The following is a 24,623-nucleotide window of genomic DNA, read 5'->3' as shown; positions in this document are numbered from 1 at the left end:
AAGCTCGGACGAGAGGTTGAATGGTAAAAAATGAAGGGCACATGGAGCAAAAAATGGATATGACCCGTCTGGGTGGTGTGCGATGTTTAATGGCTAGGAGAAGCTCAGAACATAAGCCGAATGGTAAAAAAAAGGGAGACACGGAGCAAAAAATGGATATAAACCATCTGGGTGGTGTGCGATGTTTAATGGGTGTCAAAAGCTCGAAACAGGGAAAGATAAATAAATAAATAAATAAAAGGCACGGAGCAAAAAACGGATGGAACCTGTCTGTTTGGTGTATGGAGCAAAAAAGAGATATAACCTGTCTTGGTGGTGTGCAATCTTTAATGAGTAGGAGAAGCTCGAAACAGAGCCCGAAAGGTAAACAAAAAGAGACACAGAGCAAAAAATGGATATAACCTGTCTGGGTGGTGTGCAATGCTTAATGGGTAAGAGAAGCCCAGAACAGAGGCCGAAAGCTGAAAAAAGGACACACGGAGAAAAAATGGATAAAAATGGGATCCGGAACACTAATAAAAAAGGGTCATCCATCTTTGCATTTCTTCTGGGTTATACCAGTAGAACAGATGCTACTTTTCCAGTCTTCATCCCCATGTGTGGTTCTTATAGGGGCGTTCCTTACACATGGACAGGATGCGAAAGGGCGAAGGGATGGATGCAAGGCCTTGAGTAACTCTCATCCAAGAGCAGCAAGGCACAAGGATTGTTGAGAGTAAATACTGCACTAAAGCATATCTTGGCACTTTAAAGGAGGATACATTGTTGCCAGGGGAGCAACAACCGCTGTCGCAGAGATTGTCACTGCAACCGCCATGATGGAGCCATATATACCAGGAAAGGGCCATATATACCAGGATGGGCCATGATGGGGACATATATACCAGGATGGGGCCATATATACCAGGCTATATCCATGATTGGGGTCATTCACCAGGATGGGGCAATGATGGCGATATATACCAGGATGAAGCCATATATACCAGGATATAGGCATAATGGGGGTCATACACCAGGATGGGGCCATGATGGAGACATATGCCATGATGGGGTCATGAAGGGGATATATGCCAGGATGGGTGACATATTCACCAGGAAGTGTCCCAGGAGGGGGAACATTACTACACAATGAAGGGGAGGGGGGGGGCAACTTGTATGTCTTTATAGGATTTAGAATGATACAATGGCCCATACATCTGATGAACAAATGGGGGTGAGGGCCCAGGATTAAAATGTGCATGGGGCCCATCAGAATCTAGTTACGCAACTGATTGTAGCATAGTAATTTTTACTTAAAACTCTGTTGTAAAGTCTGCCGTAGAATGTGTCGATGTTCCTCATGTAAGAGAAAATCTCTCAATTTTTGGTAATGACTCCCCCTGGATTTCTGAGCCGAACTTTATGTATAGAAATCGATGGTTGCTTTATTATTCTTTCGTTTAATCCTCTACGTCGGGCTGGAAGCGTCAACCTCACTTGATTGCATACAAGATCTATTGAATCCTAATTAACGCAAGCCAAACGTGGCAAAAAAAAACCCCCAAAAAATACCGACATTTGTGCCCCACGCCTTAATTAGACCCAGTTCTGCTAAATAAGGGAGAAAGTCAAGGCTGACGCCGGCGATTAAATACTCAAAATTCAAGGTGAAAGAAACAATTTGCAAAAATCTCCTGTTTTTATAGACTGCAGCGATTGAGAAAAAAATTGAGTAAATTCCCCAGACGCCCCGGACCGCAGTCTGTTTCACAATTCCATCAATTCCTTTACGGTAGAATCAATATTTATGAATCCCCGAAGATCTCTCGCCACGAGAAATATAGTACGACGTCTTCAATGCGGTTGCAAAGATGTAACAAAGGGGGAGAATAACTTTCAAAATAATCTCCGTGACAATCCGCGGCTGCCAATGTTATTTAATGGCGCCCGTTTTACGTATCGACAGGAATGCGTTGTTTAATCTGCGCGCCCGTCCATAAACATTCAGCGATTGATTAACCCCCGACGCCCCGGACTGCCCCCCTCCTCCGCCTGCATGTATATCATTATCCACGTAATGAGACTTTTTTTTTTTAGCCATTTTAAATAGATTTTTCGAAAAAAAGCGGCTCCGAGAAGAAAATAAAATCATCTTTACAGTAATGGCCATATTTTCTTGTAATATGTGAATTTATTCCGATACGGATATAACCCCATGCGGAGATATAGGGAAAGTAATGGTTTTTTTCTATACCTAATCGTTATTAAAATACAGGGTTTAATTTCCTCTACCGGGGACCTGTGAAAGACACGATGTAAAAAAAAAAAGCAATGTTATCAAAGGGATTTCAGTGGATTTAGGAGAGAAATGGAGGCTTTAAGGGGGGAAATATCTCCTGGTATTGTGCAGGTTGGGAGGATGGATGATATCTGGCGGATGGCTCATTGTCTGGGATCTCGTCTTATTTACATATGCTTGTATGGAGGGGATGTATGTGTGGTGCGGTTGGAGATACGGATGGAGAGGGTTAAGGTCTTAAAAGTAAATCGAGCATTGATAGCCAAGGCAGCTCAGGTCTGCAGTGAGCGGAAATTATCACCTTCCCCTTAAGGGTTAATGGCCCTTTATGTCATTTAACACCAATCAAAAAGCAATGAAATTGATGTGTGGGGCGCAAATCCCAACTTTTAAGGACAAGAAAAAGGGATATGAACTATGGTGTCTAAAAGATAATCCCCTAATTACAGAAATAGTACGCTTCACCATTCCAACCCACTGCGATACCCCTTTCATGCCTCCCACACAGTATGATCCCCCACACAAAAAGATGCCCTCACACAATAAAATGCCTCCATAGTGCCCTCACAGAGTAAGTTGTCCCCAAAATGCACTCACATAGTAAGTTACCTCCATAGTGTCCTCACACATTAAGATGCTCCCACATTGTCCTCACAGAGTAAGATGCCCCTACAGTGTCCTCACACAGCAAGATGCCCCCACAATGCCCTCACACAGTAAGTTACCTCCATAGTGTCCTCACACAGCAAGATGCCCCCACAGTGCCCTCACACAGCAAGATGCCCCCACAGTGCCCTCACACAATAAGATGCCTCTACAGTGCCCTCACACAGCGAGATGCCCCCACAATGCCCTCACACAGTAAGTTACCTCCATAGTGTCCTCACACAGCAAGATGCCCCCACAGTGGCCTCACACAGCAAGATGCCCCCACAGTGCCCTCACACAATAAGATGCCTCTACAGTGCCCTCACACAGCGAGATGCCCCCACAATGCCCTCACACAGTAAGTTACCTCCATAGTGTCCTCACACAGCAAGATGCCCCCACAGTGGCCTCACACAGCAAGATGCCCCCACAGTTCCCTCTCACAGTAAGATGTCCTCACAGTGCCCTCACACAGTAAGATGCCTCCACAGTGTCCTCACACAATAAAATGCCTCTACAGTGTACTCACAGAGTAAAATGCTTCCACAGTGCCCTCACACAGTGAGCTGCCTCCACAATGTCCTCACACACTATAATGCCTCCACAGTGCCCTCACACAGTAAGTTGCCTCCACAGTGCCCTGACGCAGTAAGATACCTCCACAATACCCTCATAGTAAGATGCTTCCACAGTGCTCTCACACAGTAAAATGCCACCACATTTCCCTCACACAGTAAGTTGCCTCCACAATGTCCTCACACAGTAAAATGCCTCCACAGTGCCCTCATACAGTAAAATGCTTCCATAGTGCCCTCACACAGTAAGTTGCCTCCACAAGGCCCTCACACAGTAAGTTGCCCTCACAATTCCCTTACACAGTAAGTTTCCCCCAAAGTGCCCTCACACAGTAAGATGCCCCACAGTGTCATTAAAAATTAAGATGCCTCCACAATGCCATCACACATTAAGATGCCCCCACACGGTATGATGACCCCACAGTACCCCCACAGAGTATGATGCACCAACACAGTATGATGCCCCCACAGTGCTCCCATGAAGTATAATGACCATCACAGAGTATGATGCCCCACAGAGCGCCCAGATAGCATAATGCTCACCATACAATATGATGCTTCCACAGTGTACCCACAAAGTATGTTATCCACCACACAGTATGATTTCCACCACACAGTGGAGCAATGAGCTGTCTGGTTCCTATTCCACCAGTGTTTTCACCTGTGTCTGCCTCTTTTGGACCCAGATACAGCAGACACAGGTGAAAACAGTAAAGAATGGAGCTCAGCAGAGGAGAAGTGGTGGTGATGTCACGTGGTCACCGGTGATGTCATGTGGTTACCTGTCATGACATCACCTGTGGTGATGTCATGACCATGTGACTGTAATGGGTGGAGTTTAGCAGAGAAGTGGTAGTAGGGAGTGACTAAGTTAAAAAAAAATCGTGCTTGAACTTGAGTGACAGTGACTGACCACCGCAAAAGTGAGAATTTCACAAGAAAAACAATTGTGTGCTTGGTTTTAACATAACTTTCTTTGTTCATTAGTTAACAATTGTATGACCACTTATAAAATGTGTTCAAAGTGCTGCCCATTGGATTGTCAATGCAACCCTCTTCTCCCACTCTTGACACACCGATAGCAACACCGCAGAAGAACTGCTAGCACAGGCTTCCAGTATCCGTTGTTTCAGATGCTGCACATCTTGTATCTTCACAGCAGAGACAATTGCCTTCAGATGACCCCAAAGATAGAAGTCTAAGGGGGTCAGATCAGGAGACCTTGGTGGCCATTCAACTGGCCCACGATGACCAATCCACTTTCCAGGACACTGTTCACGTAGGAATGCTCGGACCTGACACCCATAATGTGAAGGTGCTCAAAAAATGCAAAATTAGAAAAAAGCAAATTACAAAAAAGTTTAAAAGTGGTGTTGATGAGAAAATCTCAGTAATTATAGAGGAATATACTGGGGAGAAGGAGGGCATATAGCGGGATATAGATAAGACCACCCAACTTACTGCCTGACCCTGAAATGGCCCTACGGATGACTCCTACCTGGCTGCAGAAGAAATGATAATGGCGCCACTGCTCAGCGCACTGTGTGGCAGGGTAATCAGACACTAGCTGGTTATTTCTACACTAATTAATGGTTGTTCTCCCTTACGAAAAAAGGATGGACCCACCTTTTATTTTGCCAGCGGCATCCCATATCTTGATCTGACCCTACCCACACTGCAATACCCCAGTTGACTAACATCACTGTATAAACCGGGTGCAGTTAAGAAAAGTGGTTTTTTTTTAAAAAAAAAAAACTTGTCATTATTTTATTTTACTGCAGCTTTTGCTTTCAATTATAACCAAGGTCCAATGTTTGCAGTCACTAAGGGACACATTACAAGTCCTGTTCTGCTAGGACGCATATATCACTTCCATGGCCCTTGCTTTTCTCGTTTCCATTGCGGCACTCGCCGGGTCCCCGGGGCTGAATTTGTAAATTGTTTTGCAGATTTACTGATCTTACAATTAAGGACAATTAAATATTGACAATGTCACTTCCGAGCGTCCTGCCTATTGCCACTTTCGGCCCATTGTACTCTAAGCATTATTTTTACAGTTTTCCTGCACAGTACGGCACAGTTTGGCCTCATCTCTGTCTGAATTATTCAGGACATTCTAAGGATATTGGAAGCAATCCACGAGTCAGGATTTTGCTTTTTGGATGGGATCGTCAAAGGACATTTTTACATTGGAATTAAAATGTGTCTTGTATAGCTATAAAGTGAGTAAAATGTACAAAAAAAAAGTGTATGTGGCTGATATGTCATCATGAATGGCACACGTCATCTACATATCATTGTGAGGTTTCATCAATCTTTAACTAGGTTTCAAACTGAGTATTGGCCAATGAGTTCCATGATTTTTCTCAAACAATCCATAAAAAATGTTAAAAAAAGACTGTGGTTTCTGAAAACCCTTTATAAAAGTGGGTGATCCCAGGGCAGTACTTAAAGGGCGATTCCAATCTTTCAATTTTCCTAGATTTTCTATGCTATTGCCGATGATGTCTTGCTCTGTAGGCTGAGAGGAGCTTGTGCTTGATCTTCCATTTAGGCTCACCAGCCCTTGCTGGCAGATCGTCTATTGCTCTTGCCCTAGATAGTGAAGTAAAGAGGTGGTCGGGGGTGTCACTATTGCACATGCTCTGGACTCATCCTGTAGACCTGAAAAAGGAAGCAGAGTGGTTGTCAGGGGGCTGAAACGGCTCTGCCATGGACCCATCCTGTAGTCCTGGACAAAAAAGTAGAGAAGAGGTTGTAGGCTGGGACATCTGCATATGTATGGACCCATCCTGTAGACCTGAAAAAAGTAGAGAAGTAGTCGGGGGCTGAAATTTCTGCACATGACATGGACCCATTCTGTAGGCCTGAATAAGAAAGTAGAAAAGTGTCTAAGGCTGGCACTACTGTGTATGTGTGTCGCCCGGGGATCAGGAGGTACTCAGATCCGGGCCACGGGGTCACTTCTGAGGGTATCACGGTGGCGTGACCCGGTCTGTGATCCCAGGCTCCACAGTAAAAGGGGATTTGGTAAGGGAGATTGTCTGTGACGCCACCCACGGTTGTGGTGATTGTGTGGACACCACCGCTGCTCTGTATGGGGATCCCGGGAGCGGTGACAGGGAGCAGCTTTGTTGTTATTTCTCCCCTCCGTGGGTAGGGGGTTGGTTGCCCCGGGGCCCGGTGATGGGGTAGGGGTGGATGGCAGGCCGGGTGCGGGGCCTGGTGAGGTGCAGGGTCGCAGGGGCAGCGCTGTGCCGCACGGCACGGTGGTACTCACTCAGCCAGAAATCAGGACACAGTTCTTAGTAAAACACTCGGCTGGATGGACGGGTCCCACAGACGCTGCGGTGTTTTCCCCTGACCCAGTTTGGTGGTGTAAGTCCTTTCCTGCACCTTCCGTACACTCCTCCTGCGCTCCGGCTTCCAGCTGGCTCCCCGATTCAGTACCGGTGGGCCACCGCCCAGCCCCGGCTACCTACGGTTCCACCAACTGTCTCCCCGGCTCCCTGGAGACAGCCACTACCGTCTGCCTGACTCTCTGCTGCACGAGGGCCCTAGGCTCCAATCCTAGGTCCCAGTCTGCGTCTGCCTCTCTGCAGACCTCCTCTCTCTTTCTCTCCTAGACTTGTCTCTGCTTGTTTCCTGCCTCAGGCCAGCTAACTCCTGGGTGGGCGTCTCCATCTCCTGACTCCGCCCACCTGGTGTGTCAGTCTGAGCCCAAGGAAAGGAATCAAGTTTCACTGGGGATGTCTGCTGTGAAACTGCTGGGGGTGGGGGTGTGTGTGTGTTGTTATCTGTGGCCCCTGGCTTGTCCAGGGCGCCACATATGCCTAAGACTCATCCTGTAGAACAGAATAAGGAAGAAGAGAGGAGTTCATGGGCTGAAATTTCTTTACATGCTATGGACCCATCCTGTAGTCCTGAATAAGGAAGCAGAGAAAACGTCGAAGGCTTGAAACTTCTGCAAATGCCATGGACCCATCCTGTAGACCTGAAAAAGAAACAGAGAAGTATTTGGGGGTTAAAATATCTGCACATGCCCTGGACCCATCCTTTAGGCCTGAAACAAGAAGCAGAGAACTTGTTGGGGGCTGAACTTTCTGAACGTGCCTGTGGTCCTGAATAAGGAAGCAGAAAAGGGTCTAAGGCTGGCACTACTGTGTATGCCCAAGACTTATCCTGTAGAACTGAATAAGGAAGAAGAGAAGAGGTTGTGGGCTGAAATTTCTGCATATGCCATGGACCCATCCTGTAGAACTGAACAAAAAAAATAGAGTAGTCGGGGGCGGAAACTGCTGCACATGCCCTGAACCTATCCTGTGGACCTGAATAAGGAAGCAGAGAAGTGGTTGGAGGCTGAAACTTCTGCACATGCCTAGAGCCAAACCTGTAGACCTGAATAAGGGAGCAAAAAAGTGATTGGGGGCTGGCACTACTGGGTATGCCCAGAACTCATCCTCTAGAACTGAATAAGGAAACAGAGAGGTAGATGGGGGGCTGAAACTGCTGTGCAGGTGTCCTGGACCCATCCTGAAGGCTTGAATAAGGAAGTTGAGATGCGGTCCAGGGCTGAAACTTCTGCACATGCCTAGGGCCTATCCTGTAGACCTGAATAGGAAGTAGAGAAGAGGTCCGGGTCTGAAACTTCTCCACATGCCCAGGGCCCATCCTGTAGACCTGAATAAGTAAGCGGAGAGGTAGTTAGCAGCTGGCACTATTGTGTACATCCTGGACCCATCCTGTATACATGAATAAGGAAGTAGAGAGGTGGCCTGAGGCTGAAACTTCTGCACATACTAAGGACCCAATCTGTAACCCTAAAAAGTGTGGTCCACTACTCAGCATTAGTGGCCACATCAATGTAAAGCTTATAAAGAAGGCTTTTCTCAAATACCTTGTATAGTACCTTCAGCCTCTGAGCGGCACTATTGTGGTCCTCTCATCCGCATGAAGTGACCCCCGGGCTCCGTGATCTCTGGGATTTGGTGATATCATTGAGGTGTGACCCAGTCTTTCTGAGTAACTGGGCTGGGGGCGACGTTTCACCACTTGTCACAGCCAAGCATCTCGCGCGAGCTCTCCTTTGCTGCAGAGCACCACAAGCAGGAGAGATGCTGGGCTGTGAGTAACGGTAAAACTCTGCCCACAGATCAGTCACTCAGGGAGATGGGGGCAAACCTCGGTGATGTAACCTGAAGTTGATGTGACATCATCGGATTTCAGAGGTCATGGAGCCCGGGTCTCACGTGATGGGGATGAGTGGACTGCGATGGCACCTCTCAGAGGCACAATTGACTACACAAGGTATTTGAGAAAAGCCTTCTTTGAGCTTTACATCGATGTGGCCACTACTGCTGAGTAGTGGACCACCTCTTTAATAAAGAAGCAGAAAGGTAGTCAAGGATAGGCCGTACTGCATATACCCTTGATCCATCCTGTAGACCTGAACAGGGAAGCAGAGGGCTACTGCACATGTGCCGGTAATAGTACACCAAAAATGTAAAAGGAGAAGCAGACATGTGGTGCCACCTCTAATGGATCTCAGTGGTGGCTGTAGACCCTGACTGCAAGTCGTAAACAACCCTGTGGAGCAGGAAACAAGAATTAAAGGAGGGGACACTTTTGCCAAATTGTTGAGTTTCAATTTTGCCTATTCTAGACAGGGGGAATATGAAGAAAGGAGTAACCCTATAAATGTCCACATTTTACCAACAGTGAGATCTGAACCTTTGAATAATGTCTCCAAAGTTGGCATCAGTCAGATACAAACTGGGTTTGGGGGACCTATGAAGATTTAGAGTTCTTGCCATATGTTCTACAAGAGGGATCACTGGAACCGAAGGGCCTGTATGAAACCCGGAACTGGTTCTTTTGGCCACCATTGACATGAGACTGTGTTTGGCTGCACAGTTGACTAATCCGCTTTAAATTTCTTTCTCCTAAGTCAGCAGACGATGCAGTTACAAACTTTCCTCCGTCCACATCCGCAAATCATTTTTATCTTACAATCCATTAAATGAAGTTGCAATGTTTGCACAGATAAACAATGCCCTCAATTGCTGCTCCGTTTGCAAGCAAGTAATATTCATGTCTGCGTGAGTATGGCATGTAATTAACATGTCATAATCAAAATGACTAAGTTTGACACATTCTAATCACTGCATGGAGATTATGGCATAGCCACGGGCTATATCGCGCGGCCTAGCTTAATATCATTTGCATAATGAAAGCACAGTATCAGTAATAGCTTTTTTTTCCCTCTTGTTGTCATAATTTCACCCGGAGCTTCTATGGGCTTTGTATCCTGTCAGATGTATCTCGTTACAATCATTGTATCCTCCAGACTATAGTAAAAAAATCTTAAAGTTAGGCAAACCTTCTATAATGGAACCCTACTAATGAGTATTTAACCTTGTTGTTCCACGGGCTGGTTGCAAGGCGATAGTTACACCGTAAAATGACATGACATGGCGATTAAGTAAGAGAAATTCTGTTTGTAGAAGTCGTCAGAATGGAAATATATTGGCCAAAACGTTGCATGGTGGTCTAGTCTACAAGAATGGTTGGAAGACTCCAAAAAAAATGGAAGAACTTATGGACATGGAAGCGGACTGTCCTAACTACTGCGAGTGGGACCTATTACTGTGTCCTTCGTGTCCCTAGAATCAAGGTGTTGTGGGTGGTGGCACTTAGGGGTAAAGCCGACTTGTCACCACCACATTAATGAGAAGCAGGTGTGACGCCCCTGGACTAGTCAGGTCGTCACAGGGTACTGCACGCTCTTTACCTCTTAGTGCAGGACTCAACCCCCCATAGTTCTGGGTTACCAACCTATAATACTGCCTCCATCAGCATCCAAACCACACCTCACACCACACCCTGTCAGACACCATTACCTGACCCTGTGGCACCCCTGAGGGTCCAGTCGCCACAGAGGTACTGCACCTCAGCCAAAGGTGTGGTACCCTATTCTTTGGTAAGTAGGAGTCACAGGCCATTGTATATACACACACACACACACACACACACACAGACTCTTAGTATAGCTGCACGACTTCAGGCCATGGTTAGGGTGAGATTGCTCCTTAGGGAGAGCACAGTCCCGGAGCCAGTCTGGAGGTGGGGTTAGTTAGTGGGTGAACACTTAGAACGGAGTGGGAGAAAGAGTTGGAACGTGGTGAGTGAAGGCAAAGGATGGAAGGAGGAGAAAGGTTTTGACTGGAGTCGCTGGAGCTCGTCCCAGGACAAGGAGGAAGAAAGAAAGGAAGAAGGGGTCCCAGAGTCACGGGCAGTGAGAGGTCCACCCGTGGACTTGCATCCACATCATGTGTGGAGGGACTAGGACGCAAAGGGGAACCGGTCCCTATACTAGTGGAGAACCAGGCTCAGCTAGCAAACCGGAGGCTGAGGTTCCGTTATGTGCCGAAGCCGCAGCCACATACGAATCCACCGAAAAGGTGCCCACAGATGGATATGGAACAAGGGCAAAAGAGCCTCCCAACCAAGGCCCGTGGACACTGGCTCGGGGCACTGTGTGTGAGGTGCAGGGCAGTAGGGCGAAGCCAGGGCAGGAAGACGACTAGGAAAGGTATACAGAAAGGTACACCGGTTCTGTGCCTCCGAATTGCCAGGGGATCGGCTTGATCCCATCACCACAGGACTCCCCCAAAACGGGTCCCGGGTGCCTCCCCACAGCCCTGGTGGGCATGTCAACCACGGCTCTGCTTCTCGCCTGAATCTATTACGTGCTCTCCTGGATTTTTGACCCTCGGATACTGACCTGACTACGCCTCTGTTTACCCCTTGTGCTCATACGTGTCCTCCTGTTACCAGACCCCGGCTTTCCTGAATACTCCTCCGTCCATACTTCCCATAAGTAGTGGCTAGCATCATATATACACTACAGTCATGGCCAAAAGTTTTGAGAATGACACCAAAATTATATTTTCACATGATCTGTTGCCCTCTGGTTTTTAATTGTGTTTGTCTGATGTTTACATCACATACAGAAATATAATTGCAATCATATTATGAGTACCAAAAGGTTATATTGACAGTTAGAATGAGGTAATGCAGCAAGTCAATATTTGCAGTGTTGACCCTTCTTCTTCAGGACCTCTGCAATTCTCCCTGGCATGCTCTCAATCAACCTCTGGACCAAATCCTGACTGATAGCTGTCCATTCTTGCATAAGCAATGCTTGCATTTTGCCAGAATTTGTTGTTTTTTGTTTGTCCACCCATCTCTTGATGATTGCCCACAAGTTCTCAATGGGATTAAGATCTGGGGAGTTTCCAGGCCATGGACCCAAAATCTCTATGTTTTGTTCCATGATCAATTTAGTGATCACCTTTGCTTTATGGCAAGGTGCTCCATCATGCTGGAAAAGGCATTGTTGGGCGCCAAACTGCTCTTGGACAGTTGGGAGAAGTTGCTCTTGGAGGACATTCTGGTACAATTCTTTATTCATGGCTGTGTTTTTAGGCAAGACTGTGAGGGAGGCGATTCCCTTGGCTGAGAAGCAACCCCACACATGAATCGTTTCAGGATGCTTAACAGTTGGCATGAGACAAGACTGGTGGTAGCGCTCACCTCTTCTTCTCCTAATAAGCTGTTTTCCAGATGTCCCAAACAATCGAAAAGGGGATTCATCTGAGAAAATGACTTTATCCCAGTCCTCAGCAGTCCACTCCCTGTACCTTTTGCAGAATATCAGTCGGTCCCTGATGTTTTTTCTGGAGAGAAGTGGCTTCTTTGCTGCCCTCCTTGAAACCAAGCCTTGCTCAAGCAGTCTCCACCTCACAGTGCGTGCAGAAGCACTCACACCAGCCTGCTGCCATTGCTGAGCTAGCTCGGCACTGCTGGTAGTCCGATCCCGCAGCTGAAACAGCTTTAAGATACGGTCCTGGCGTTTGCTGGTCCTTCTTGGGTGACCTGGAGCCTTTTTGGCAACAATGGAAGCTCTCTCCTTGAAGTTCTTGATGATGCGATAGATTGTTGTCTGAGGTGCAATCTTTGTAGCTGTGATACTCTTCCCTGTTAGGCCATTTTTGTGCAGAGCAATGATGGCTGCACGTGTTTCTTTAGAGATAACCATGGTTAACTGAAGAGAAACAATGATACCAAGCACCAGCCTCCTTTTAAAGTATCCAGTGGTGTCATTCTTACTTAATCATGACTGATTGATCGCCAGCCCTGTCCTCATCAACATCCACACCTGTGTTAATGGAACAATCACTAAAACAATGTTAGCTGCTCCTTTTAAGGCAGGAATGCAATGATGTTGAAATGTGTTTTGGGGGTTAAAGTTCATTTTCGTAGCCAATATTGACTTTGCAAGTAATTGCTGTTAAGCTGATCACTCTTTATGACATTCTGGAGTATATGCAAATTGCCATTAGAAAAACTTAAGCAGTAGACTTTGTAAAAATTAATATTTGTAGCATTCTCAAAACGTTTGGCCATGACTGTACTTATTCAAAGACTGGGGGCATTTTTGGGTTTTGACATCAATAGGTTTAATATTTACTACTTTTGGAAAAAGCATGTTAAAAACTACATTCACATGGATTCCACTCAGTGAAAATCAGTAGACATTTAAAAGGGAACTCCATTTTCAAATTGAACAGACACGACATCTTGATGTCAGGACTGAAGATGGGGAAAGTATCTTCTTTTGGGGGGAGGATTTTGAATGCAGTAATAACATAATAGGTGTTTTTAGACCTGGGAGATTTGGGGGCCTTCATTGATACTTCACATGTTCAACACTAGATCATTAATGATTAGACTATTGTTAAAACTACTAGAGAACCTCATTTCACCAAAGATAAAGTCAATCACTTTACTACTGCACCACCTGAAATGGGTCAACATCTCTATGATTGATTCAACGGAGTTAAGACTAAAGGACTATATACACAACTCACAAAAAGTTTGGGATATTTGACTTTCGGGTGAAATTTATGTAACACATAAAAAGTTCCCATTGAAGTGATATTTTATGATGAAAATGGGGCATTTAAGTAAAAGCATGCAATGGCTATTTCCTCATATCAAACAATTTATTGAAACAAATGGCAACAATAGTGGTTGGTATACCCCTAAAAAATGTGAATGTCTCAAAACTTGTCATATAGCCTTGAACAGGGGCTGGCAGGCAAATTGTAGCCTGGGAAGCAAGCACATAGTCGTGGCCCATGCACATGAATGGGTTATAGATACCAATATGGGAACAGGATGAGGCCATATATATATACCAAGATGGGGCTACACATATACCAAGATAGGCACAGGGTGAGGCCATACATATATTATGATGGGCACAGGATGGGGCTATATATACTAGGATGGGCACAGGATGAGGTCATTTATATACCAGGATGGGCATAGGAAGGGGCTATACATATACCACAATGGGGCCATACATATCGCAGGATAGGGCCATACATATACCAGGATGGGCATAGGATGAGGCCATACATATACCAGGATGAGGCTATATATACCACGATGAGATCATATATACCAGGATGGATACAGGATGGGGCCTTATATACCAGTATGGGCACAGAATGTGGTCATATATACTAGGATGGGCACAGGATTAGGGCCATATGTACCAGGATGAGGGACATATGTACCAGGAGGAGGGCCATATGTAACAGGATGGGGCCATATATACCAGGATGGGACAAGGATGGGGAACATATATACCAGGATGAGAGCATATATTCCTGGATGGGACAACGATAGGTAACATACCAGGATAAGGGCATATATACCAAGATGGAACAAGGATGGTGAACATATACCAGGATGGAGCCATATATACCAGGATGGGGCAAAAATAGGGAACATATATACCAGGATTGGGACATATATACCAAGATGGGACAATGATGGGGAACATATATACCAGCATGTGGGCATATTTGCCAGAATGTGTTCAAGGATGGGGAATATATATAACTGGATGGGGCCATATATACTACGATGGGACAAAGATGTGGGACATATATACCAGGATGGAGGATATTAACTTCTTATGGTACAGTGTGTCTTATCGTCCATAAAATACAGTATTTAACTTTTTTTGGGGAGAAGGGGGCCATTTAGACTTTTGCTATGGGGCCCCATGATTTCAATGTACACCCTTGGATATTACGCTATGTAACCAAAGATGTGGAAAACAAATAGAAATAAGTAATTTATCTAAATCCTATTTTGTCTAGATATTTTCTTTGGCTCCGCACAACACTGACATACATAAATATCACATTTGTTTACTAATATGAATACCTCTATGTTAACCCCTTAAGGACGCAGGCAATTTTTCGTTTTTAGGTCTTGGTTTTTATCTCCCTCCTTCTTCAGAGTCATAACATTTTCTATCAATGGAGTTACTGTATATGATTCTTGTTTTTCACGCACCAGGCTCTAGGGTATTTATATCTTTTTGGGATAAATCTAAAATTTTGTTCTCTTTGTATCATATTTTTTGGGGAGGTGTGATCACCAAAAAGTGGTAATTATAGTGTTTCTTTCTTTTTTTTTTTTAACTAATTTTCTAATTTTATATGTCAGACATTTACAGACATGTGAATAGCAAATGTGTTTTTTTTTAATTATTTTTATTTTTTGTTGGGAAAAAAGGGATTATTTGATTTTTAATTATTTTAAAATCTTTTTTTTTACTTTCCACTATTTATTTATTTTATTATTTATATTATTATTGTTACTTTTACTATAAATATTATTTAAGATTTTTTTAATTGATCCTATTCCTCTTATTATATTTCATTATTTCTGTTATTACAATTAGTATTAGAATTTTTTTTTTTTACATTTTAGAGATGTCGTTTTCTATCTCCTGTGAATATACAGATATCTGACAATGTGATTTGTGCTCGGCGTTGATATATAATAAGACAATTGATACATGCTCTTATCACCGCGCTCTCCATAATTCTCATAGTTGATGCCTCTTGTAATCGCGTGTTTTATGGTTAGCTAAAATGACCCTTGGGAGCTGATTAAAGGTTTACACGAGCCAAGAAAATCTGATAGGATTTGGGCTGAATCTGACCATTTTTAAGTTTTCTATCCTTAAGCTTTTAAGTACTTCCAAGCTATTATTTGTCTTTCATGCACTAGATCTATTTTTCCACTGTGAAATAAAAAAAAAATAAAAAAGCTGTGAACTGAGCGTGTTGACGAACCAGATTAACAGATATCAACAGATTATTTTTTATTTATTTTTTTTTGCCTGGTAACACAAGGATTGTAATATTTGCTTGACAACAAGATTAAACATGGATTTCATACTTGCCCCTCCCCGCCCAAAAAAAGAAAAAAGAACATTAAAAACACAAATAAAAATTTGAATTTAGTTCCTTTTTCTATTATTTTAACCAAAAGTTTTTCTTAACATTTGTTTTACATTTTAAAATTTAAGATTTGAGAAAAACTTTGCCGCCTGCTTTAATAAACAGCATCATCATCATCATCTGTAAGCTATGTGTGGTGCCCCATTGATTTTAATGGAGCGGAGATATAACCTACAGTCATTGGTGGGGCCATTTTTGGAAGCAGTCAGCAAAATTTTTCTAATTGCGGAAAATCCCTTTAAGGGAAACCTGACTGCAGATGATTAAGGGTCTGGTCGGCTCTCTTATTGCAAATGAATATGTTATAGTGTGAAAAAGACAGCCATGGACTGTGTCGGTGCTCTTGTCCACTGGCCTGGTTGTCTTTAAACAGACCACATGGACCAGGACACATCCTACTGAACACCCGAACTCCTTCCCTGTGGGCAAAAGACTACTCATACAACACAGCGTGAGACTTTATTAGTTCACCAACAGGCAAAAACATATTATGTATTCCCATGAAGAACAAAAGATGGTATAAGCTTCCGGGCTTCTAGGGCCAACTATTCCAGTCCAGCAGCACCCCACTTTTAGCGGGCATCCACTGAGAAGAGATAGCAGCAAGCTTAGGAAGGAGTTCTATGTTTCCTCAGTCGGAAGCAAAGCTCATCACCTGAGATTATGTTGAATCCTTCTCTTGGTGCAGTTCTGTGATTCCCCAGTTGGAGCTGAAGTTCCTTGGCTGGGGGCATGTAGAAAAAATTCTTGTGATAGAAGCAAGGCCCTTTTATACCACTCAGTTCTCTTACAGGATTGGTGGAGATGGCTACTTTCTCATTGGTCGCAAGTTAAATCTGACTGTATAATTTTGCTCTCAACCATGCAGTCAGAAGGGCTGAGGCAATAAATATTTTTAAACAATGAGGCTCCAATCAGTCTGGGAAGAGACAATGGTTAACTTCTCTTGATTTAACAAACAATAGAACCCATATGTCTGGCCTAATTAAGAACACTTCATCCCTACACAAGTGGCCAAACGCTGAGTCGTCCCAGACTATATGTCTCAGATAACTAGGTGAGAGTTAGGTCCCCGACAGCTTCCTTTAGGCTTGCTCTACTAGCCTAACGGGATGGGAAGGAGTTACCGGAGATCTTCCTCTCGGACTAGTCACATTGTCCTAGTTCAGTTTCTAAAGGCATGATGCAATAACAGAGTGGTTCCAACATGAATCAGCTGTCAGGTTCCCTTTAAGACCTCTTTCAAGTGGCAAAATCAAGTGTGCAAGGTCTTGAAGTCAACATAACAAGACCCTTTGGCTCTGTACATCAGAGGCACAGGCACTGTATGGCCACATGGTGTCTCCAGATGGCACTATATTCAGGAGATATGCTTCCGCTTCCCTGGAAGCAATACCAATGTTTATGAAGTGCATTTCTCACCCTACTTCAGAAAAAATGTACAGGTTTGAGCTAAGGGTAATAGATTGAATATAAATTTGGGAGAGGGCCACCATCAAGTTGTTACTAAATAACAATATTGCAAAAAAACCGCAAAGTAGCGCCTACTTTTTATACAAAGGAGTACTCATAGGGAACATAAAAAAGCCACCCGCAAAAAGGATTCATATTCCTTCCACTTTAGCCCATGGTTCCATTACAGCTACCTTGGCTTCTAGTCATGCCCATATTACCACCAAACAAGTTCTTGAAATTTGTATATATGGACCTCAGAAGAAGATGTATGCATGCATTAACAAGTAAAAATCCCTGAGCTCCCCTGATTCTGCTGTTCTTTTCCATTTTGCGCTACATTGCTCAATTGCAGATATATTAAAATGTTATGCTTTTGGAGCACAATATGTGAAATCTCTGCTTGAAATTCATCTGGACATTTCTTCAGAATTTTCCCTGGGGTGTTGCTTACAACCCTCCCTCACAGATGTTGCTAATGACAGCTCAGATATTGCCGATCTGTGATTGGCAGCGGCTGGGAAGGAGGTGCTGTTACATAGTGAAGGGAGTGGTGCTCGATGGAAGGTACGTTTCTCTCAATAAGTGTTTTTCACACTGGTAGCAGCAGGCATAGTTTTGCCTGGACCTTCCTTGTTGTTCCAGATTTTTGGGGCAACGCATATGTTGCTTAGCTGCAGGAATTAAGACTGCATGAAGGCAGAAGGAACGTCTTAGTATGGGTGTGATAGTGATGAAGAAAGTTGGAGAGTTCTATACTTTTGTTTTTGTCTGAATAAAAGACTGCATACCTAGAGTCAGACTGCCCTTTGGCTGACCTTCTCCGCTCAGTCGTCGCAGACCCCGGGACCACCCTGATAGAAGCACCTGGCGGCTACCTGCAGATCAAGTCTATCCACAACTTCAGTGGCTCTAGCGATGAACTAGTTGGATGCTTAGTTACGCCCCTCCCACGACAATAAGCCCGGGCTCTGTGGCCCCGTGGAACCGTTCACACTTGCAACAGCAAATTTACTTAAGTTTGTGTTTTTCTGTTCGAACCAGTGTGAATAAAACACTGAGGTATTGACTGTAACTCCATGTGTGCCTGTCTACTGTGTTGCTGCCTTTGTCTCCCAGAGCCGATTCCGTACAAGGCGAAAGTGCAGCCCACCAGAGAAGACTCTGAAGAAACACCTATTTGAATTTCAAGCAGAGATTTTCACAGAGATTTTTAGAGCAAATGGCAGGTCCTCTTTAAAAGGCCTTGCTTCATGAATTGGTTTCTTCATGGGTTTCTCTTTCCCTTGAAGAGGTGTGGCTTCTTTCCTTAGTCCTGTCGGTAGAGTCTTTGAAGATTTCGGTATAAACTTATATGGTACCTGCCTCAAATAGGGAGTAGTAGAGTGAAAGCTTTCTTTCTACTGAAGGAGAGTAATTTTTAATGGGGTTTTTTTCCAGGCATTATTATCCAACACATCAGACGACCTTCTCCAGCAGGGAATCTCCACGGAGAGTAGAATTCACGTAGAACAAGGTTCAGATCAGGACTACTTTTCAGCTAGAGAAGGTCTACTTACACACAGACACACAGACTAAATTAGAACAAAAGTTCTCTAAAATGGCCCCTTAAAATTGAGACCAGATGACCATGTTGACCATGTGAGAAATGGGATTAGGAGACAAATGCTTCTGGAAACACTCCTGTTTTGCAGAACTTTTGGAGGACTTTTTGTTTTCCTAAAGCAGTTTTGAAGAAATGTTAGGAAACTTTGGAAGAAAATTTTTCCTGAAATTTTTTTTTGGAACATTTTCATTTGACGATGCTTGGTTTTGAGAGGTTTTCTTCAGAATCCACTTCAAAGAAGTGACATGAATTTACTTTTTCCCCCAGGAGTTTTTCAAAACCTGTTCAAGAAAAAAAAGCACAAAAAACGTAAGCAACCTAGTGGATATTATTGCTATTTAATGGTCTTCAGCTCAATCTTGGCGTGTGGTGACTTGATGGATGAACGCTCTGTAGAAAGATCGATCTTCAGCCTAGATAGGTCCACCAGGGTTTTCACTACCGTTGTCTTAATTGTATCAAGTCATCGGAATGCTGGTTTTCCTTTTTGCCTTGTTCCTTCTGTTTTGCCAACCATGATGTCCTTCTCCAGTGATTGCTCTCTTCGTATGATGTGTCCTAAATAGGCAAGTCGTGGCTTGGTGATCTGTGCTTTGAGAGACATCTGGCTTGATTTCTTCCAATATTGATCTGTTTATTGTTCTTGCGATCCATGATATTGATAACATCCTTCTCCAGCACCACATTTTGAAGGCAATGATTCTTCATCTATCTTGTTTCTTTATCGTCCAGGTTTCACAACCATGTGTTACTAGAGAAAAGCCCAGGCTATGTAAGATCCGTGTCTTCATCGCCAGTGAAATGCTCCTCGATTTGAAGACCGTATCTAGTCCAAGTTTAGTTCCTATTAAAATGGGAAGAAAGAGTTTTTGAGAAGGACTTTTCTGGAGAGTTTCTACCATAAAAAGTCTTGAAGAAACTTAGTGTGTACCTAGCCTTAGTTCCTCCAGAACTGATAGCAGATGATCCAGAAATCTTTTGCATTTAGATTGCACCCAAACAGTCCTTATATCTATGAACACATGTAGGGGTTTTTTTTAGATGGTGAATTGCAACCGAGTTTTCTAATGGAAAACACTTCAACATAGTCTTCAAGTTTGATGAGTTTTCAAACTTTTTCATGAAACGGCTTTGAAGTGTTTTGGAAAAGTTGTGGGGGGTTTTAACTGAAGCATTTTTTGCATCTTTTTGATTGGACAGTGCCTATTTTTTACTACATTACATCAGGAATTGCTCTGAAGAAGTCACATCAGGCACTTTAATGTTTTCCCACCAGGCGTCTTTCAAAACCTAATGTTAAAAAAATAATCAAAAACCTGAAATGAATTAGACCATTCAGTTAAATGAAGTACTACGGGGAACCCTCTGAAGTCAATGGGCTACATATGTAATGAACCCAAAAGCCAAGTCCTATTAAGAAATGCTCTAAGCTTTCTGGCCAAGTACTGAAGGAGTGAGACCTCAAAGCTACATCCAGCAATGGTACCCTCAAATCTTTGAACCCTATATGCCCTAATAGATCAGATGGAAAGGGGTGGTGTCATGGTTCCGCTGTGCAGAGCATTTTGTATTTGGAAATGCTTTTGTCACAGCTTCGCTGTGTAGAGCATTTTGCATTTGAAAATGCTCTGCTATTTTTCCTCTGCACTTGCTGACAGGTTGTCTTTCAGCACTAGGGTCCACGCTGGTTCTGGGAAGTGCTTTCACAGATGCGCCTCATTCCTAGTGATTGCTCTGTTTTTTCACTGTGCTTGCTCTGCCTGTACTTTGCCAGTCGTACTTCCTGTTTGCTCAGTGTGCTCTTGGCTCCTGTTAGGTGTAAGTGTTCTGATCCTGGCTTCTGACCTCGGACCTCTTCCTGACCACGTCTCTGTCTGCTCCCTGCACGTTATACGTTACATCCTGGCTTCTGACCTCGGACCTCTTCCTGACCACGTTTCTGTCTGCTGCCTGAACCTTATGTTACCTCCTGGCTTCTCACCTTTGACCTCTTCCTGACCACATCTCTTGTCTTCTCCTTGAATCTTATACATTACCTCCTGGCTTGTGATTCTGGCTTGTCTGACTACCCTTCCATTCATACTGCTTGTAGTGTCTAGCATCACAGGTGGGATTCATGTGATTATTCTTTAAAAAGCAAATAGTTACCAATCCTTAAAAAGTTTCAAAAATGTCTTTATAATATATAACAAAGTAAAATAATATCACGCTAAATACGGGTCAGAGAAAAAGAATGATTGAACTTTTATTTCCTTTTTTATTTTGTTTTTGTTTTGTTTGTTGTTTATTGTTTTTTTTGTATGGGGGCTGATTGCTAGAAATCCTTTCAATGATAAGAAAATCATTTCCCTCTTGGACTGAGCCTTTAATGGGGAGGAAATCCTCTGGTCTAAATACATTGTGCTCCTCTCTACGAGAGAGGTGAAAAGTCTCTAATGGAGAGATTAGACTTGCTACATCACAGCCATAACTGACTTTTAAAAGGAGATTTTAGGGGTTAGAGAATGTTAAAAGGCTTAAGTGTCCAATGTGATGTTTGCTTGTTATGTGCACTCATCCTAAGTAACACGGTCTACGCCGAATAATGGAATAATGCAAGATCTGAGGCTCAAAACACACACGGGGTCTTCTGGAGATGATGGGGGATTCCTTGTATGGATCATTCCTAGAAGACGGAAACAATTCAGGCTGAATAATTGGCTATCAATTATCTAGTTCATATACCCTATCAAGACATATAAACTCTATATGCGCCATAGCAAAGATTTGCCACAGCCAAAGAATAAGCCACTTCTGCATTGACTGAATTGTTACATCTGGCCATTCACCTAACAGACCACCATGTAGAGTAAAGCACATAATATTCGGATGACCCCTGCTTCGGCGTCCACGTTGAGTACTCTCTGGCAGTGTTGTTTTGCACATGCACTATGGAGTTACTCAGTAAAAGTGTCTAGATGACCAACTCTTAAACCCACACAGTAAAGGGGGCTTTACACGCAATGACACATCTAATGATATGTCGTCGAGGTCACGGAATTTGTGACGCACATCCGGCATCATTAGCGATGTCGTTGCGTGTAACAGCTACAAGCGAGTGTTAACGATCAAACATACTCACCTAATCGTTGATCGTTGACACGTCGTTCATTTTCAAAATCTTGTTGGTCATTGTGGACTCAGGTTGTTCGTCGTTCCTGAGGCAGCACACATCGCTACATGTGACACCCCGGGAATGACGAACAACAGCTTACCTGCGTCCTCCGGCAATGAGGTGGGCGTGTCGATAATGCGGCTGCTCTCCGCCCCTCCGCTTCTATTGGACGCCTGCCGCGTGACGTCGCTGTGACGCCGCACAAACCGCCCCCTTAGAAAAGAACATGCCTCCAAACACCTTAGGTTATTTTATGGCCACTTTATACATTACAAGAGACACTAAGGATACTCTTTACTTCCCTATATAGAGTAGCCTCAGTGTCTCCTATGTGATGTATATAGAGTAGCCTCAGTGTCTCCTATGTGATGTATATAAAGTATCCTCAGTGTCTCCTATGGGATGTATATAGAGTAGCCTCAGTGTCTCCTATGGGATGTATATAGAGTAGCCTCAGTGTCTCTTATATGATGTACATAGAGAAGCCTCAGTATCTATGTGATATATATAGAGTACCCTCAGTGTATTTTGTGATGTATATAGAGTAGCCTCAGCATCTCATATGTGATGTGTGTAGAGTAGCAAAAATGTTCCAAAAAGAAAAGTGTGAGAGACCATAATAAATCCTTGATACTTGGGGCAGCAGATTCATGTGAGTACTATTAAACGTATAAAGTTTGTACCATTTGCAGCGAGTTCCCAAAAAAGTTTTTTCTTTTTTCTTCCCTATATAGAGTAGCCTCAGTGTCTCCTATGTGATGTATATAGATGTATATAGAGTAACCTCAGTGTCTCCTATGTGATGTATATAGAGTAACCTCAGTGTCTCCTATGTGATTTATATAGAGTAACCTCAGTGTCTCCTATGTGATGTATATAGAGTAGCCTCAGTGTCTCCTATGTGATATATAATAATAATATTTATTCATTTATATAGCGCTATTAATTCCACAGCGCTTTACATACATTGGCAACACTGTCCCCATTGGGGCTCACAATCTAAATTCCCTATCAGTATGTTTTTGGAGTGTGGGAGGAAACCAGAGTGCCCAAAGGAAACCCACGCAAACATGGGGAGAACATACAAACTCCTTGCAGATGTTATCCTTAGTGGGACTAGAACCCAGGACCCCAGCGCTGCAAGACTGCAGTGCTAACCACTGAGCCACCGTGCCGCCCGTATAGAGTACCTTCAGTGTCTCCTATGTGATGTATATAGAGTAACCTCAGTGTCTCCTATGTGATGTATATAGAGTAACCTCAGTGTCTCCTATGTGATCTATATAGAGTAACCTCAGTGTCTCCTATGTGATGTAGATAGAGTAGCCTCAGTGTCTCCTATGTGATTTATATAGAGTACCTTCAGTGTCTCTTATGTGATGTATATAGCAGACTGAGTTCTATAAATGTAATGTGAGCAGTGAAGAATTTCGCCTTTGAAACAAAACGCAGTGTAAGAAAAATCTGTGTTTGGAAATATTTACTGCTTTACTTATCGCAAAGAGTCTACTTCACTCCAGACCAACGCAAACCTGGAAAAGTCATTGCGAATAGTATCATCAATGTCACCTGACACCACAGCCTCATCAAAGAAAAGCAGATCCAGCAATCCCATTAGGGGTGAGTTTATTGATTGTTTCACCAAACAGTGATGATGTATTGATGATATATATCCAAATGGCCGTTGGCAGAACAAAGGTCCCCCGCCTCTGCTCTAGTTCATACTTGCTGAGTTTATGTGTCTTGCTTTAAATAACGTCTCATTAAGCAAAATTAGGGTTTTTCCAACTTGTCTCTTTGGTCAAGAGGCTCCACCTCCTTGACTACAACATTTCCTGACAGTTTCCCTTTATAGAGCAGGCCTCTCATAGAATTAATAGAATTTGTAAGTCATACATTTTTTTATTTATTTTTTTATAAACCATCTTTTATTGAAAATAAATCGTTATACAAATACAGTGTATAAAATTAGATGCAATTTCAGAATATCAGATATAGCTTCGATTATGCAAATTATAAGACAGTGTTTTCTTAACTAACCTAAAAAAATCTAGAACTCCCACAAACACTCCCCCCCCCCTTTCCCCAGGCACAAAACATATTTGTAGTAACCTCTTAGCTAAGCCTAACCGGTGTGGTACCTGCAATGAGTTGCCTCATATACCAGTCGGTAAATTGGAAGCATTCGTGTATCGATTGGCGTACCGAGAGTGGTTGTGTATCGATATAGTGTTTCCATGTGAAAAAGAAAGATTCTGTTCTTTTGTCTTTATGTAATAGAGATTCAATCCAGTCCATTTGGAATAAGTAATTAATGTTTCTGGATATAAAAGTTAAAGTGGGGACCGTATTTTGTGCCCATAAATGGAGGATGCTATTTCGGGTAGCTGACGTCCAGATAATTAAAATACGTCGTTGTCGAGTAGAGGGTCCACCGAGCTGATTTTGTGGCATTATATTAAATATTGCCAACTCAGGTGATAGTGTAAAGGGAATATTAAGCGTATTTTTGAGGTAG

This window comes from Anomaloglossus baeobatrachus, chromosome 1 (genome assembly GCF_048569485.1).
Source record: "Anomaloglossus baeobatrachus isolate aAnoBae1 chromosome 1, aAnoBae1.hap1, whole genome shotgun sequence".
NCBI classification, from domain to species: domain Eukaryota; kingdom Metazoa; phylum Chordata; class Amphibia; order Anura; family Aromobatidae; genus Anomaloglossus; species Anomaloglossus baeobatrachus.
Note: the sequence above shows the minus strand (reverse complement) of the source record.